At 41.5% G+C, this 18,164-nt stretch overlaps 1 long non-coding RNA gene across 1 annotated transcript in view; it reads right to left on the reverse strand.

Annotated features, from left to right (window-relative positions):
• LOC109202023 (uncharacterized) overlaps window positions 1-13,468 on the reverse strand; it is a 31,140-nt gene extending 17,672 nt beyond the window's left edge. Inside the window, exons 1-2 of the long non-coding RNA XR_003219767.1 lie at window positions 13,096-13,468; window positions 9,506-9,619 (exon numbers count right to left, since the gene is read on the reverse strand). This is a non-coding gene — a long non-coding RNA (uncharacterized LOC109202023). The remainder of the gene's footprint in view (window positions 1-9,505; window positions 9,620-13,095) is intronic.
• Between the last annotated feature and the right edge of the window lie 4,696 nt (window positions 13,469-18,164).

Below are 18,164 nucleotides of genomic sequence, written 5' to 3' on the forward strand. Positions count from 1 at the left end.
AAATCCAACCAAGCGGATTTTAATGCAACAGGAAGTTGAATACCTGGTTAAACATGGGTTAGCTGAGCCCAATATCAGTGCGTGGAGTTCACCCTGTATTTTGGTGCCCAAACCAGATAACACCCCACGTTTCTGTATTGATTTCAGAAAGGTTAATGCAGTCACAAAACCTGATTCTTTTCCGCTCCCAAGAATGGTGGACTGTCTTGATCCTTTTGGCTCGGCTACATTTGTTACTAAATTAGACCTGTAAAAGGGTACTGGCAAGTCCCGTTAATACCCAGAGCTTCTGAAGTCTCTACTTTTGTAACTCCAGATCATTTCCTCCAATACACTGTAATGCCCTTCAGGCTGCGAAACGCACCTGCAACATTTCAACGTCTGATGCAGAAGGTATTGTTTGGAGTGAAAAACTGTGAGGCATACTTGGATGACATTGTCGTTTATTCTCCGACGTGGTCAGAACATCTGGAAACGCTCTCTGAGGTGTTCAGATGTTTCTGTGAATCTTCTCTCACATTAAACCTCTCTAAGTGTGAGTTTGGTAAAGCCACCATTACTTATTTAGGGAAACAGGTTGGACAGGGGCAGGTGCGCCCTGTTGCTGCGAAAGTACAGGCCATTGTTGATTTTCCTGTCCCGCAGACGGACATTTTTTTTCTGATGTGGTTAGTCCGCTAACTGATCTTGTTACCCCTTTGAAGCCTTTTATTTGGTCTCCATCGTGTCAGGTGGCATTCGAGTCTGCCAAAGCATTGTTGTGCAGCGCACCAGTGCTAGCTGCGCCGAATTTTGAGCCCCCTTTTAAACTAGAATTTGATGCCAGCTCGTGTGCCGCTGTTCTTTTACAGGAAGATGACCAAGGTGTAGATCATCCCATCTGTTACTTTTCAAAGAAGTTTAACAGACACCAAACCCATTATAGCACCACTGAAAAAGAGGCTCTTGCCTTACTCCTTGCTTTACAGCACTTTGAGGTCTATGTCGGGTCAAGTGTGCTGCCTCTGCAGGTGTTTACCAATCACAGCCCACTAGTGTTTCTTTCCCAAATGCGAAACTCCAACCAAAGACTTAGGCGCTGGTCTTTGTTGCTGCAAGATTTTAACTTGGAGATCAGTTACAAGAAAGGGAAAGAGAATGTGTTGGCTGATACTTTATCTAGATAAATGGAACTTTCTCCTTGAATTAAACATTTGGGGGCAATGTTAATTCTTCAGAAAGGGGGTGTTACGACTGTTGTCGTAATTTTATCTAATATGCAGATCTGAGTGTGCAGGTGCCTCTCCATGATTGGTGCATCCAGGGGGACGGATCACACCAATTGGCTAATGACCAGGAGGCAGCATATAAGAAGACACCGCCATGGACGGCCAGTCATCCATCCTCGGTCCATCCCAACCAGCAGACTGTGTGTTCCCTGTCTAGTAATGTTTGTTTAATGCAGGAGCATGTAGGGGTGGACTGCCTTTTTGGTTGATTACAGTTTTCTCCTGTTTTTGTTAGTTAGGGAGGTAAGGCATTGTCGTTTGGTTAAATTCTTTTGAATAGGTAAGTTTGATATATCCTTCGATAGGCTCCCTTTGTTTGTTATTTTGGCCTTAGGTCCACCCCGAAGTTATAATTTGCTCTCTTCCTTTGTTTCTAAATTCACTTATTGTAAATAAATCACCGTCAAAAAGTATTAATTGTGTGATGTGCTGCTTGGGGTCGGACGGGGATGGATCACCCTTATGTTATGGTCTGGCCACACCTAGACGGGCCAAAACAGAGAAGAAAACCACAGGGATAAACCCTGCAGGCCTGACAACAGGAGGTGTATCACTCCTCTGGTATTCCACCTGGAGACAGTGTTTACATTGCAATCTGCCTTTGTGACATTCATTAGTGCCCTCACTCACTCACAACAAAAAACAACAACTACACAACGCACTAACTAGAGAGATGGTGGGGGTCTGCTAAGGAAATGGGGACATTCACACAGGAAGCCTGGCACCACAGGTAGTGGAGCCTTTTGTCTTTTCTCCACTGTAAGAGATAGCAAGGGAATGTGAACCTTTCTTTGAAGGAAGACCAAAGGTGTGAAAACAGCTGTGTACTGCCTTTTGTTTCTGTAAAAGGTATTTAAACCCAGGACTGTGCTGGGTTCAGGAAGAGACTCTGCCGGTCGTCTTGTCCCGCGATGATGGCTTCTCTCACCAAGCTTGGGGTTTTGTTCTTTACTGCCTGGTCGCTTGGATCTCCAACTACCTCACTGACAGACCACAGTATGTCAGGCTGAAGGACATCACGTCTGACACTGTAGTCAGCAGCACAGGGGCACCACAGGGAATATGTCTCCTCTTCTCTTCACCCTGTACACCTCTGACTTCTGCTATAACTCTGAATCATGCCATATTCAGAAGTTTGCAGACGACACGGCCATCATGGGGTGCATCTGGGATGATCAGAAAGAGGAGTACAGCAGTGTGGTGAGGAACTTTGTCACATGGAGTCACACAAACCACCTGCAACTCAACACTTCAAAGACCAAGGAACTGGTTGTGGACTTCGGGAGGTCCAGACCAGGTCCACTGCCAGTTCAGATAGATGGAGAGGAGGTGGAGGTGGTCAACACGTACAAGTACCTTGGGCTGTGGGTGGACAACAAACTGGGCTGGTCATGCAACATGCAGCACCTGTATAAAAAAGGCCAAAGCAGACTGTACTTCCTCAGGAGGCTGAGGTCCTTCAACATCTGCAGGAAGCTCCTGAGGATGTTTTATCAGTCGGTGGTTGCTGGAGTACTGTTCTATGCTATGGTGTGCTGGGGGAGCAGCACAGCAAAGAAGGACTAATCCAGGCTGGGAAAACGAATCAGGAAGGCTGGCTCTGTGGTCGGCATGAAGCTGGACACTTGGGTGACAGTGGCAGAGAAAAGGACATTAAAGAAACTGCTGAAAATTATGGACAATGCTGGGCATCCTCTGCACACAGTCGTAAATAATCAGAGGAGCCTATTCAGCGACAGGTTGCTTCTCTCAAAGTCAAGAACCAACAGGCTTAAGAACTCCTCTGTCCCACACGCCATCAAACTGTTTAACTTCTCGTTGGAGGGGAGAGGGAGGGGAAACAGGAGGACAAAGGAGGGCGGGAACAACTGAGCTGTAGTGCTTTTTTTTCACTGTGCAATATTTGCAATGTTTTTTTATATTCGACTGTGCAATAGACTCAGTCAAATGTGCAATCCACTGGTATTCCTATTTAACCTTATTATATGTTCTGTATTTATATATGTGTATATATGGTATATTTATGCTCATATCCTTACTCTCATTCCCCTTTATTTGGTATTCCAACTCTGTAACATGCAACTTCTGTCGGTGCTGTGCTACTGGAAACGGTATTTCCCGGAGGAACCCACCCGAGGGATTAATAAAGTTTCATCTAATCTCTAATCTAATCTATACTTCAGTCTGGTATGAAGGTGTCTGTTTTGCAGAAGTCGAGTTTTTCTTGGTTTGCAATCTTGCAGTCCATTCCTGTGCAGGCTTCTAGTGATTGTCTTCTTCCAGACTACAATTCCTGACTTGACTAAGTTATTCACTCGTGTCTTAGCATTTTTTATTAGTCTTTAAACACATCTCTTACTAGTTTTCTTTCCAGAGTCTTTGAACTCTCTCGATTCCTGCCTCTGCCAGGCTTGTTCTGTACTGTGTGGCTCTCTTTGAATTTCTTCTCACTCCAGTTTGTCACACTTGGAAACATTGCGAAAACGAACCTTTTTTGTGGGGCAAATAATATTGACACCAGTCATTTTGTGTTTTTCTGAAATTATTCTGTTATTTTGTACAAAATATTAAAAAAAATAAGTTATAGGGAAATCCTCTACTTGAAAATCCTGTTTAAAAAAAAAAGCACTTGGGACAATTGTGTTGGTGACAGCTTTTGTTATAATATTAATAATATTTATATGAATATGGGATACTGTTACATGTCTGCATAGACTTTTGTGGAATATGGAGACACTCCTGGCATTATATGAGCAAAGTGAGACCCATTTTTTAGGGTTCGTGGAGATGAGTGTGAAGACCCAAACAATCCCTGTCAGTGATGGAGAAGCTTTGATGAAAACATTTGGTAAAAAGTTCACCAGCATGAAGGAAATGAAGTTCTCAAACTTTCCTTAGGAGGACCCCAGCACGCCTGCTTAAAGAAAAGTAAGTGTGCTGATGTGGATGCTTGCAGCGACTGGTGTATAGAGGCCATCCTGCTACACATGAAACACATCAGTGTCATAATTGTTATTTTAGTCACGTGTTTGTTTATTATCCTTATTGTTTTTATCAGGGACTGTCTGCAAACATCTCAGAGAGAGGAGACACCAGCATCTGAACAGAGACTCAAACCAGCAACCTGCAGGTCCCTGCTTGGCTGCTCCACTTTTCTCCTCACTCATGTTGCCCACCAGTGATTTCTAGCTGTCCACACACACAGCAGGCTAGAATATGCGCTGAGCCTCAGCACCATGGTTGCAATACTTGGACATGTTTTCTTTATTAAATAATGAACCAGACCCCAAAAAGTAAACAGCTGTTATTGCTAGGCAACGGGAGCAGCATTTGGTGATGCAGCACCTGACATTCCTGACCATGTGGGCGGAGCATGCATGAAATGGAATGTTTAGTAGAACTGTGCAACACAAGCACTTAGTTACAGCATTTTTCATTGTATCCAGACACGGCTAGAGACACATCTACAGCAGCATCTCTGTGCAGGACAAACGACAGTTGACGAAAAAAAAACCATTGAAAACTTCCCTTCTCCACATTACTTTGGTTTCTTTGTTTAAAGGGCCAAAATGAATCAAGGGAGATCAAGAAGAGGCTTGGTGAGTGCTTCACCATACAGCTTTTAAGCTGTTGCGTCGTCTGTGTTACTCCGTGTCAGTCTTCACTACTCTGTGTAACCCGGTGTTCATTCTGCGTCTCTCTGCCATCCTTCTCTGTGCATTTTGCCCCGCCTCCCGTGAGCATTTGGTTTCTGGTTAGTTCCTTAGTTTTCCCCAGTTTAGGTTTGTTAACTCCCCGCTCTGCTCTTCCTGTTTTTGTCACTTTGTCACTTCTGTAAATAAACACTCACATTTTGGATCCTTTTCTCAATACACCACACGACTGCTCCTCAGCCGTGACACCTTTTCCTTAATTCAGTATTTTTACAGGTTTTAACTGTGTGGTCTTTCTGTCTTTCTTGCAAAATGTAGGCCAATTTGTGAAATTAGAGCATGCACCAGTGCCAGAACTGCCAGCTTTGCTCGTTTCATGCGTCCTCTGTTAAAGAAACTGATGTTTTTATGGATCTGAATGTTTAGAGATAATAGTGAGGTACTGACCTGTGTGTCTCTTTAAACTGTAGATGTTTAATTTTAAGGCTACATATTATTTATCTCCCACTGAGTCTGCTTGGCATATGCTATGTATAAAGGCTCTAACCCTTTCCAAAATGACGTAGAGGTGCTAGAGCGTTTTGTTTATTTGTGAAACTGAGGATGGTTATGGACAATTCCGACTGTACTGTTTGATTTGAGTTTCGTTTTGAGTTTTGGATCACTTTCTTTAATTGTTAATTGTCTAGGAGCAGTGAAGACCCAAACTAGGACTTACAAGTTTTGCCATGCCCCAGGGGACTGTGCGAGGTTGTGCTGCAGATCCCAGCATGAAACCTGAGGGACCAGCCAGCCGGTGGAAAAACCGGTTGATGCCTGGACGTGCGTTGGAGCCTTTGCTACCCGCACAGAGTGTTTCTGACAGTCGGGTGTTGCTTATGCAAAAGAGAATAGCAACAATACAGCGTTTTTCTCTGCTCCAAGACATGCGCAGTCCTTTCACACAGTAAGCATGTCTGTTATAGCCTGCGCTTAATAAATGTCTGTCTGTCAGTGCTGATTATTCAGACCATGTTTAAAAATGTGACACATTTGTTGTCCAAAAACATTTCCTCTAAAATTGCAAAGTTACTGGTTTAAAAATATATATTTTCAAGTTTTTAGCTGGATGTCAAACATATGATAGACTCTTGAGCATATTTATATAACAAAATTCACAGTGGTATAACCATGCTAAATAAAAGATGTCCAAGTGTGCACCAATCCACTCTAATGCAGGCCTTTGAACTGTATGTTGATAAGTACATGAAGCGTACCTCTGCCTCTATAGCTGAAAAGAGTCTGTATCCATCATTTGTGGATCTGCTGATTTGTTTTTAATGTCACACGTTTTTTTTACAAACTGCAGATGAGGAAATCCTCTTTATTTGAGAAAGTGTCCTTAAACTATTGTTGCTTGTACTTCCTGAGTTCCCTAGCTCCTATGTCAGTAAACGTTTTGAACAAGAAAGGTATCTATTATGTTCTATTTAAATCCAGATTCCCTTTAAAGTTTGCAGTGAAATTTGTTAAACCACTGCTTTTCGGGCCAGAAGTGCAAATCACACATTGTAGATAAGTTTATTGCTGGACAACACAGCTAACAGCCTCACACACTCTTTAGAGTTTTGAAGTTTTGTGTGTAATGGTTTAGTCTCTCACACCTTTCTCCCCAGTATCACAACAGTATGATTCCCAAAGTACGGCTCAGTAAACAAACAAGGACTCTAAAGTCAGAACAGAAAGATACAGTTGGAAGATTAATGATTGCATTTTTATGATGCATAGTAAACTACCCCCTCTTCTTCTTCTCTGTGTTCTTGTTGTTGTTGTTGTTGGTGTGGGTGTGTGTGTGTGTGTGCCTTAGAAGTCAAATTATACATTAGCCTTACTTACAAAAAACATTTTGAATTTCATTTAGAGAGATTCTGAGATTCTAAGTTGTAAGCATTAATCTTATGCTCAGCCAGGAGTATGTTTCCCCACTTTCACAATGCTAACACTGCAAATTTCTTGTAGCTTAACAAGATTTATTGTCTTAAATTTAGCCAGATTATCTTGTCCATCTTGTTTTGAACATTACAAGCTAGTTTCCAGTCCCATGTGTGAGATGATTAGACTTGTTTCAAGTATATATTACTTTTTTTTCTTATTTAGTCTGTAAATCTAAAAATGAACCATTTTACATTTATTTCAAGCAAAAATAGCTTCTAGATAGAGTGTAAAACAAAAAATTATCTTAAAATAAGAAACATTCACCTGTCAAATCCACGACCCCCAACAGATGGTTTGTTACACGTGGGTGAGAAGGGCAAGCCACCCTTAACTTAAACAGCCTCACACACTATAGATTGTTGAAGTTCTTGTGTACAGCGGTTTTGCCGCAGACATAACTTCCACTTTTTGATAAAGATCACTCCATCTGCATATTTCTTAAGAAATGAAGTGTCTTTATTAAGCTCTTATTTATAAATGTCTACACAGTAATAGACACCGTGTGCTCTGTGACATTATAGTCTTCTACTTCTGCTTCCATTGGTTTGCATTTTAAACTCCCAACCTTTCAGGTTGTTATGAACGGCTTATATTTCTAACATTTTGCGATGTAAAAGTGAACCACGTGGCTTTTTTATTTTCTGTATGATGGAATATCTTAAGACACGAGTTATTTAAACAATTATAAATAATAGTGTGATGGCCATAATACTTTACCATAGTACCATTCATGTCATAATCTAGAAATCTAGAAAGCACTCAAAGCATCCATGTAAACTTATTTTCTGTTTTCCTACCTAACCTCACTACCACCCATTTGCTTACCTTGTTCTTCCTGCTCTTGTACAGTCTGCCATCTCTCTGTCCATTCCAGTTGCACACAAATGTATAGTATTGAACTAGAAAGTAGGGATGCAACGATACCAATTTTTTCAAACCGATCCGATACCGATACTTGGATCTGAGTACTTGCCGATACCGAGTACAAAAACCGATACTTCTGCCACACGCAAGTTAAACTTAACCAGTAGTAAAGAAACGACCCCAGACAACTCTTTAACACAAACGAAACGTTTACTGAACGTAAGGGCAGAGACAAATACTGTACAACACATCCCTTTTTTATGATATTGATATTCCAATTCCTTAACCAAATGAAATACACTGTATAAATGAAATAATTCCCTTTCAAATTATATTAAACAACCCAACTTATGTTATCACCTTTTGGTAAGTGACTCACTAATATACACTCCAAAACACGTTATATAAATCCACTAAACATACAATATTCACACATGGGCGCCACACACACTCACATTCACACTTGTTGCAGGCCTGTTTGCTGCTCACGCCGGACGATGGAGAAAAATCCTCTTCTCCCCAGTAAGAGCACAAAAGTCTGACTTACAGTTCCGTTGCTCGGTAGGTCGCCATTCACCAGTCCCACACTAAATCCACTCCCTGCAGACCCGATGCTGTCTCTGCTACAGCGCGTTAGCCAGTCACTGTCCAGCTCTCCGACAGTCCTGCCTCCGTGGCGCAACCAAGCAGTCCGGGCTAGCCTTTAGCCTCGGCGGTCATGGCTGGAAACACAGTTTTCCACGGACGGTGGTGCGACCGTTGAAACAAAAAGTCACTTCACCCACACTCTGTTGCGAAGCTCTCACACGGTTAGCTTTCTAGTCACACACTCTTTTGTGCTAGTTAACCTCAGTAAAACTAGCCGAGTCTCTCACTTTAGTTCAGCTAACCTCGTGCATCTCTCCATGCCGTTCTCTTCTGTGAACTGTGAACACCTTATGTGGCGTTCAAGTCCATGGGAATTATGATTATCTACTCCCAAATTCCTATCCGGGCTACATAAGTATCGGTTCATGGTATCGGTTAACTTTTACGAGTACGAGTACGCACACATTTTACAGTATCGGCCCCGATACCCGATACCAGTATCGGGATCGGTGCATCCCTACTAGAAAGTAACATAAATCTTGTATTTTATATAATACAATATGTTATATAATCTTATCCTAAGGGCAGGCAGGGGATCTGCTTGGTTATGTGAAATCATCATTGGTGAATATTGCCAAAACAATCTACACTGGCTTTATATATTTGTTTTTGACTTTGATTAAATGTCCACTACACTTTTTGCTCAATATCTCTCTTTTTGCTGTTTTCATCATTTCCAACCTGCTCTCAGTCTTTATGCTGTCCCCCAAAGGTTAAATATAACAGTCAAACAAACTTTACAAACTAATAAAAGCATAAACTAATCTGTATTAGTTTATAGCAATATTCAGACTGAATACAGGCTGCTTCTTGACCGGTAACATCCTTTTAACATGCTGTCACCTCCATTTGGACCTGTACTGTAAACAAACTCTGAAGACTAATTTGACCAAAGGAACAGAAATTTTTAACACACTAAAATAAAAACGCACATCAGCTCCTTGGCTGGTAACGAGTGATATCCCAGGAGAATAGTGGATCAGAAGGTTAAAATGAGCTACTAATCTCTTTATATGTCACGCCCCCGCATTATCAGAACAGTTTGCACTTTTGCTCGTTAACATTTCAGGTAAAGTATGTTTCAGTGTGTTAAATTACCTTCTTATTATGACATGCTGAAGCACACAACACCTCTGCGTGGGCACGCTGTAACAGCATGATGTCAGAAACAGTGGACTCTCATTTTATCCTGCACTGTCTCCAGTAGACAAGCTGGCAAAATATAACATTAGAAGACAACAAATACTAAAATTATTTATCATTACAAGTTTTGATTTTGGTTTTTACCAAATGCTGAGGAGAATTTCTGATTAAATGCATTATTGTGAATATTTCAGAGCAGGGCGCGTTTTTAGAACAAAGACAGCCTCCTACCACTGTACAGACAGTTAATCTGGTGCACCACCAAGTGGTTAAAGTTGGAACTGCACTCACAGTTCCAGTGACACTACTGCAGGCGAAAGCGCATCAAATCCGACTTTTTTGACCCTATGCGACCCATATATCCGATCATGGTATGACAGTGTGAACGGCACAAATCCGATATTTTCAAATCCGATCTGGGTCACTTTCGTATGTGGTACTGAATCCGATACATATCCGATGTTTTAGAAAGCGACTGCTGTTTGAACGGTCATGTCGCATTAAATCCGTCTTTTACGTCAGTGACACAAGACAGACGCCAATTATCAGCGCCGGAGAAGACATCGTGAACGCTTCCTGGCCATCCAGTGTAGATGTCAGTTAAACTGTTGGGAAGACAACGTTGGAGAAACGTGAACATTTTATTTGTACTGTATAATCTGCAGATTCTGACAGAAATCTGCAGATTATCCTTTGAAGCACCGCCTCTCTAAAACAGCAATAAGGATCACTAGAAAGCGAAAATTTCAGAAGAAATTTTAAGTGTGCCTATGCCGCTGCTAATCAGTGTAGTTTGCCATTCATACGGCTACAGAGAGCAAAACTCAGCAGAGCAGCCATTCTCCACCATGAATTATGATAAAAACAAACACCGCTCGCGCCTCACAGATGACAGCTTACTTTTGGGTAAAGATGAGGTGACTTCGTACAGCCCCGATTTGCAGACGCTGTGCACAGAGGTTCATGAGCAGAAGTCCCATTGTATCACGGCAGACCCCGACAATGTTTGCATGAACATGTTTTGAAGCATTACGTTATGGACCACTTTTCACACATGGTTGGTGTACCCACACAGGCAGCTGTAGCTTTTCAACTCATAGCCCAACACACACCCAAAAAACAGCCAAGAGAGCACAGACTTTACACCCGTGGGTCCACCTCCCCTGCAGCGGCACTGCAGACCACGCCCCGACACACACATCAAACACATAAAATAAATATTTATGCACTTTCGCATTCACTTTTTGTTTTTTGTTATTTTTACACAGTGTTCTGAATGATGAACAATGGTCTACAGCCAATCTTGTGTATTATTATACAAACTTTGGTTGTAAGATTCAGATAAGTATTTAATAAAAGCTAAATATTTTATATGAGAGTAAGAAAGAAAAGTATATCTTTATGTCCACCTTTCTCTGTTAATACCCTACCTGGCCCCCTGACAAAAGCTTTGCTAGATCCGCCCCTGCACAGTTACCAGCTGTCAGCTACACAAAAAAAGGAGCTTGGTGTTTACAGGGAGTGCAGAATTATTAGGCAAATGAGTATTTTGTCCACATCATCCTCTTCATGCATGTTGTCTTACTCCAAGCTGTATAGGCTCGAAAGCCTACTACCAATTAAGCATATTAGGTGATGTGCATCTCTGTAATGAGAAGGGGTGTGGTCTAATGACATCAACACCCTATATCAGGTGTGCATAATTATTAGGCAACCTCCTTTCCTTTGGCAAAATGGGTCAAAAGAAGGACCTGACAGGCTCAGAAAAGTCAAAAATAGTGAGATATCTTGCAGAGGGATGCAGCAGTCTTAAAATTGCAAAGCTTCTGAAGCATGATCATCGAACAATCAAGCGTTTCATTCAAAATAGTCAACAGGGTCGCAAGAAGCGTGTGGAAAAACCAAGGCGCAAAATAACTGCCCATGAACTGAGAAAAGTCAAGCGTGCAGCTGCCAAGATGCCACTTGCCACCAGTTTGGCCATATTTCAGAGCTGCAACATCACTGGAGTGCCCAAAAGCACAAGGTGTGCAATACTCAGAGACATGGCCAAGGTAAGAAAGGCTGAAAGACGACCACCACTGAACAAGACACACAAGCTGAAACGTCAAGACTGGGCCAAGAAATATCTCAAGACTGATTTTTCTAAGGTTTTATGGACTGATGAAATGAGAGTGAGTCTTGATGGGCCAGATGGATGGGCCCGTGGCTGGATTGGTAAAGGGCAGAGAGCTCTAGTCCGACTCAGACGCCAGCAAGGTGGAGGTGGAGTACTGGTTTGGGCTGGTATCATCAAAGATGAGCTTGTGGGGCCTTTTCGGGTTGAGGATGGAGTCTAGCTCAACTCCCAGTCCTACTGCCAGTTTCTGGAAGACACCTTCTTCAAGCAGTGGTACAGGAAGAAGTCTGCATCCTTCAAGAAAAACATGATTTTCATGCAGGACAATGCTCCATCACACGCGTCCAAGTACTCCACAGCATGGCTGGCAAGAAAGGGTATAAAAGAAGAAAAACTAATGACATGGCCTCCTTGTTCACCTGATCTGAACCCCATTGAGAACCTGTGGTCCATCATCAAATGTGAGATTTACAAGGAGGGAAAACAGTACACCTCTCTGAACAGTGTCTGGGAGGCTGTGGTTGCTGCTGCACGCAATGTTGATGGTGAACAGATCAAAACACTGACAGAATCCATGGATGGCAGGCTTTTGAGTGTCCTTGCAAAGAAAGGTGGCTATATTGGTCGCTGATTTGTTTGTGTTTTGTTTTTGAATGTCAGAAATGTATATTTGTGAATGTGGAGATGTTTTATATTGGTTTCACTGGTAAAAATAAATAATTGAAATGGGTATATATTTGTTTTTTGTTAAGTTGCCTAATAATTATGCACAGTAATAGTCACCTGCACACACAGATATCCCCCTAAAATAGCTAAAACTAAAAACTACTTCCAAAAACATTCAGCTTTGATATTAATGAGTTTTTTGGGTTCATTGAGAACATGGTTGTTGTTCAATAATAAAATTATTCCTCAAAAATACAACTTGCCTAATAATTCTGCACTCCCTGTATTTGTCTCTCAGAAACGGTTCATAACTTCCCTTCAACTCATTCATGTCACCTAAAGGGTAAACCTGTTTCTCCATCACCAGTTCAGCTCTGATGATTCAGTAAGGACATCTGCCGTTTTTACAGCTGTAGCTCCAGCAAACATCAGCTGATACCAGAAATTAAAAGCAAATGAATTCTAACAACAGCTGATCAAGCTTAAACGTGCTGCTGTTGTTTTGCGCGATAAACAAACAAGAGAGAAACGCCGATCATTGATCAGTTTCATGACTGAAGTTTCAACAGGCGAGAGAATGACAGGGGAGGCTATCATAAAGTTCAACATGCGCACACAGCTGTATAGAAACTCTGTCGTGCTAGCTAGAACACAGTACGAGTTATTGTAAGTGATTGAAAAAGTCAGCACAACGAAAATAAACTACACCTAAACTCGGTTTATATCTGACCCAAATAGAGTGCAGTTCATAACTTCTTACCTGAAATTCAGTTCACCTCACGCTCCTGCCTTCGCTTTCCCTGATCCACGATTGACCACCGCGTTAGCAACCACCGGTCGATCGGCGGTCGCCTGCCCGGCCTCGTATGTCTCGTTGGCGGCATGTCCTTTCTGTCACACACCGGTGGATAGCTGCCCTCTTTTGTAGCTCCGGCTAGCCATCACCAAACAACTCGGTTATTTTTTCCACATCGACCAGCATCATCGGCCCATATGAACGAAAAATAAGTCCAGCTAAAACACAGACCCGTGTCGAGCGATCGGGTGATGAAATGACAGTCAGCGCCTTGCTGTAAGCTAAGCCTGGGTGCTTTTTCATGAAGGGCCGCTAGCGGCGGTCGATCGGCGGTCGCCTGCCCCGCCTCGTATGTCTCGTTCGCGGCATGTCCTTTCTGTCATACACCGGTGGATAGCTGCCCTCTGTTGTAGCTCCGCGTTATAGCACCACCAAACAACTCAGTTATTTTTTCCACATCCAGCTGTAACTCCGATTCCGTGCGAGCATTTGCGAGAGACCGGGGAGGTGAAACGAAAGAGAGAGTGTCCCCTCGCTGTCCATTTGCAGCCAAGTGCGGCAGCTAGCTAGGTAGCCGGCTAGCTGTCAGGCAGGACCCACGTCGTCAGAGCACTGTCGCTAATATGGGATGTCTTGATAAAACAAGCAGATATTTGAAGTTTACACACCTACATTCTCGCCTGAAAATATCTTAAAAGTTTATTTTGTGACGTAGAAACACTAATAAAAGACATATAAAACGAAGTGGTGGCCGCCATTGTTTAACTCGGCAGAGGTGTGCTATGAATTGTGGGATATGGAGTTTTCCACCAAGCATAGAAGCCATTGTGTTTACCGTAACTATTCAATGGTTCGCGCAACCTTAAAACCTCCAATGGTTCCTGAAAGCAGTGAGGCTGTGCGCGCCATTGATATTGTCGTCATTACGGTATCCAAATAAGGGTAGACAGGCTGTACCACTCCCGGCATACCACTAGAGAGAGCCAACACACCACAAATGAAGTTTGAAATTTGTTTCAATGGGACCAAAAGATGGAGCCAACACACCACAAATGAAGTCTGTTTATCTGGCGCCAAAAGATGAATTGGCCTAAATTTGCACTAAAATATTAATATTTAAAAAACTATAAAAGTCATGAACACCAAAAGTCATAACATAATAGTCCAGCTCCAGCCGCACAAAATGATCTAACATATGTAACCCTAATGTCAAAACTGTTCAGCAGAGGAGCGCGGGAAAATTTTCACTAAAATATTAATATTTAAAAAACTATAATAGTCATAAACACCAAAAGTCATAGCACACCATTCCAGATCCAGCCGCACAAAATGAGGTAACATATATGAAGCTTGTCTCAAAACTGAAGATGGAGAATAATAAGAATAATAAATCCGACGAATAGTAATATGTGTGCCTCTTGGCATAGGCACACATAATTATTAGGTTATCTACATTATTATGTAAATAACAAAATAACTTAAAGCAAAAATTGGGAAACGTAAAGTCTGAAGTCTTTATATTAAGGGCAATCAGTCAAACAATATTGTTTGCTCTGGGTCTAAACAGAGCGCGTTGTGTGTGACATCTTCTTTTGCGCATGCGGGCCGCTTTGAGCGTTCACACTAGAGCGCGTTTGCTGTCGCATTTTATTTGTAGTGTGAACAAGCAGACAAAAAAAATCGGATTTGATCAAAAAATCGGAATTGAGCATTAAGACCTGCAGTGTGAACGTTCATCACTACCATGTTCTACCAGGCACAGCAGCAAATCCAGTGATACCAGGCTGACCATTTCAGAACAAAAATAAACCAGCTGACAAAAAATACATAAAAATAAAAAAAAAATCATCCCCTCGACGTAACCAAGCAAATAAGTAAAAGGTTTCCATTCGATGATTACTGCTGTGTACGAGCTTCTCATTAAGCATTAACCAGAGATCTCAGACACTTATGGACTGCTGCTAAAGAAAGACAGGATGTGACACAGAGGTAGATACATGCTATCTTTTTTTAAGTGATTGCTGCCATCAAATCAAAAAAATTTAACATATTTCCTATCTATTATTGTGAATCTTGTTGGTACAGGGCTCGACCTGCTGGTCAAAGACAAAACTGCACAGTTCTCATGAAACTGTGTGTTACATAATTCACTCACCTTTGTGATCAGGGAAAATGTCCAGGCTTTTGTGCAAGAAAAAAATGCATATATCATAACACATCAATGTGTAATCTTGTTACCACTTGCAGTAAAGATAAATGTTGACATCTGACATGTGATCTCTCTCTTTCCATCAGGTATTTTAAGCATTGTGATGGCAGTTTTGTTAATGGTGGTGGCCTGACGGACATCAGAGATTTGTAGGAGCTGGTGGAGCACGCCAAGAGCCTTCCATATTAAATCCACAGTGCTCCCACCTCCTCTGTGGAAAACAGCAAATCCAGTGTAACCAGGCTGAAAATCTTAGAACAAAACACACCAACTGACCAAAGAATAAATCACAGTCTGGAGTTACCTTAGCAAACAAGTAAGAATAAGCTTTCTATTGGCTCTCTATAATCCTGATGGCATCACTGTCACATCTGTGTTTTGTTTTGATGAAAATCTCACAGAGAGTCAGAGAATATTTCAAGTTATTTCTCAGGCTAAGTAAGATCTGGGGCTTTTTCAATGTACAAAATATGTGCACAGTGTCCCTCTGAAGATATTTCCTGTCTTTAGAGTGACATATAAAGTAAAATCAAAGTTTTAGTTTTCCACAACAGCAGAATGCCTTAAAAATCCAAAGACATATTGACCATTGAGTCTTTGTCAGTTTTTTAAAATCAAGCTGCTCTCAGAGCGAGTGATAGAAATGAAATAGTAAAATATTTAAAAAATAATTTTATTTTGTCTGTTTTTTTTATGTAATTCTGGCACATCTACTGAAATACATCAACTCCTGAAAGAACCACTAGGAATACTCAGGTTTAAAATTTTATTCACTTTACCATAACAGAGGTTAGAAAAAGAACTCAATCCTCGTAAATCAGCGTACTGTAAAACCAAGGAGCTGGTGTCAGACTTCCGCAGGCACAAACATCCTCCACTGCAACCACTGAACATCCAAGGTATGGACACTGAGGCTGTGGACAGCTGCAGGTACCTTGAAGTTCATCTGAACAATAAACTGGACTGGACTCATAATTCAGACGCCCTCTACAGGAAAGGGCAGAGCAGGCTGTACCTGCTGCGGAGACTCAGGTCTTTTGGAGTGAAGCCAAGGGCCCACTGAAGACCTTCTATGACTCTGTGGTGGCCTCAGCCATCTTTTACAGTGTAGTCTGCTGGGGCGGCAACATCTCAGCCGGGGACAGGAAGAGACTGACCAGGCTGATCCGGAGGGCCAGCTCTGTTCTAGGATGCCCTCTGAACCCAGTGGAGGTGGTGAGTGACAGGAGAATGGTGGCTAAGCTGTCATCCCTGCTGGACAACATCTCCCACCCCATGCAGGAGACTCTGACAGCACTGAGCAGCTCCTTCAGTGGCAGGCTGCAGCACCCACTTTTCCTCCCTACTGCTGTCAGACTCCACAACAAAGACTTCAACTGATCAAACACACACATCCACACATGTGCAATAGCAATAACACAATTACTCTTTTTCTGGCATCATTGTATTATACTCGATTATTTGTATTCTATTTTATTCTATTCTATCTTATTCAATTGTATATAGTATTTTATTTTATTTTATTCTATTCTATTGTGTACAGTATCTTATTGATATCTTATTCCAGTGTTTTTCTCTAATTTTTCTATACAACTTTGCACTGTCTACTGCTGTAACAAAACAAATTTCCCACGCGTGGGACTAATAAAGGTTATCTTATCTTATCTTATCTTACTAAGATTCAAATGTTTTTCCTAAAGCTAGCAGCCGCAATCTCAGCTACACGGTTGCATCTATTTTCAACCTTATCTAAAGGTTCCCTTGCACTAATCTGCCATTGTTACTCCTCTATTAAGAGGAGTTGATCATATTAAACAATTATACACTAATCTAACTTTCAGTTTTGTTAAATGTACTTCAATCTCTGCTCTGTGAACGGGTTAATGTCTGGCTAATAACTCTATCGTCTCCTTTTCAGTCATATTTTCCTAAAAATGGCAGTACTGTTACTGTTGCTATTGTCTATTGTCATATATGATACAGCAAAAGCACACAAAAAATGTATGTACTCTATAGTTTTCAGACATTGTGAGATCAGCACTGTCTGATTAGAATTTGATAAAAGTGGTAAACAAGAGTTGGTGTCTACTTTTAAATATCTAGGATTTCCAAGTGATAATCATTTAGTATATTGCAGTTTTTTTGGGGGGGGGGGGGGGGGGTTGTTATAGAAATAATTCCTGTTTTTCATTTTATGTAAAACAGAAATAGGTGGAGATGATTTTCATTGATTATGGATGAGTGCTGTATATGAATGCTTCATTTGTTGGATAGTGTTTTTCATGGGGCCCTGAGATTCATCACCAATTGTGGTCCCATACTGTACTCTATTCTAAAGTTATTTGGACATCTTTATGCATTTGATGCCTCGATCACAGGAATGTGTTCATTAATAAAATCATTTTGGCTATAATTACTTCTTATTTGCCATGTCTGTTAACAACGAAACATGGAAGTTACAATCTCAGATCTATGGATGCTCTGTAATTTGTCATCCCCAGAAAATAAATTTGGCATGAGAGCGTTCATTATTACTGTGCTGTCAGATATATACGCAGTTTTAAAAGTGCTGAACTTGCTAGCTACACAGCACTGGCAGTGTATCAGAGTCCCCTGTGTGTAGATGTCTGTATTCCTTAGCAAAGCGGAAAACCTGAGCTTGCATGTCTCTTGAATGATTTAGATTGTGGCCATATTTCTTTTTAAAAAGAGGATTCTTTAGATTTGGTTAAAACACTGCAGTGGTTTCCACACAGAGTTTACTTGAGCAGGCTACCATGCTATATTAACTGATGCCTGAGTGTATTTAGTGACTCACTTCACA

Source organism: Oreochromis niloticus, linkage group LG4 (assembly GCF_001858045.2).
Source record: "Oreochromis niloticus isolate F11D_XX linkage group LG4, O_niloticus_UMD_NMBU, whole genome shotgun sequence".
Taxonomy (NCBI): domain Eukaryota; kingdom Metazoa; phylum Chordata; class Actinopteri; order Cichliformes; family Cichlidae; genus Oreochromis; species Oreochromis niloticus.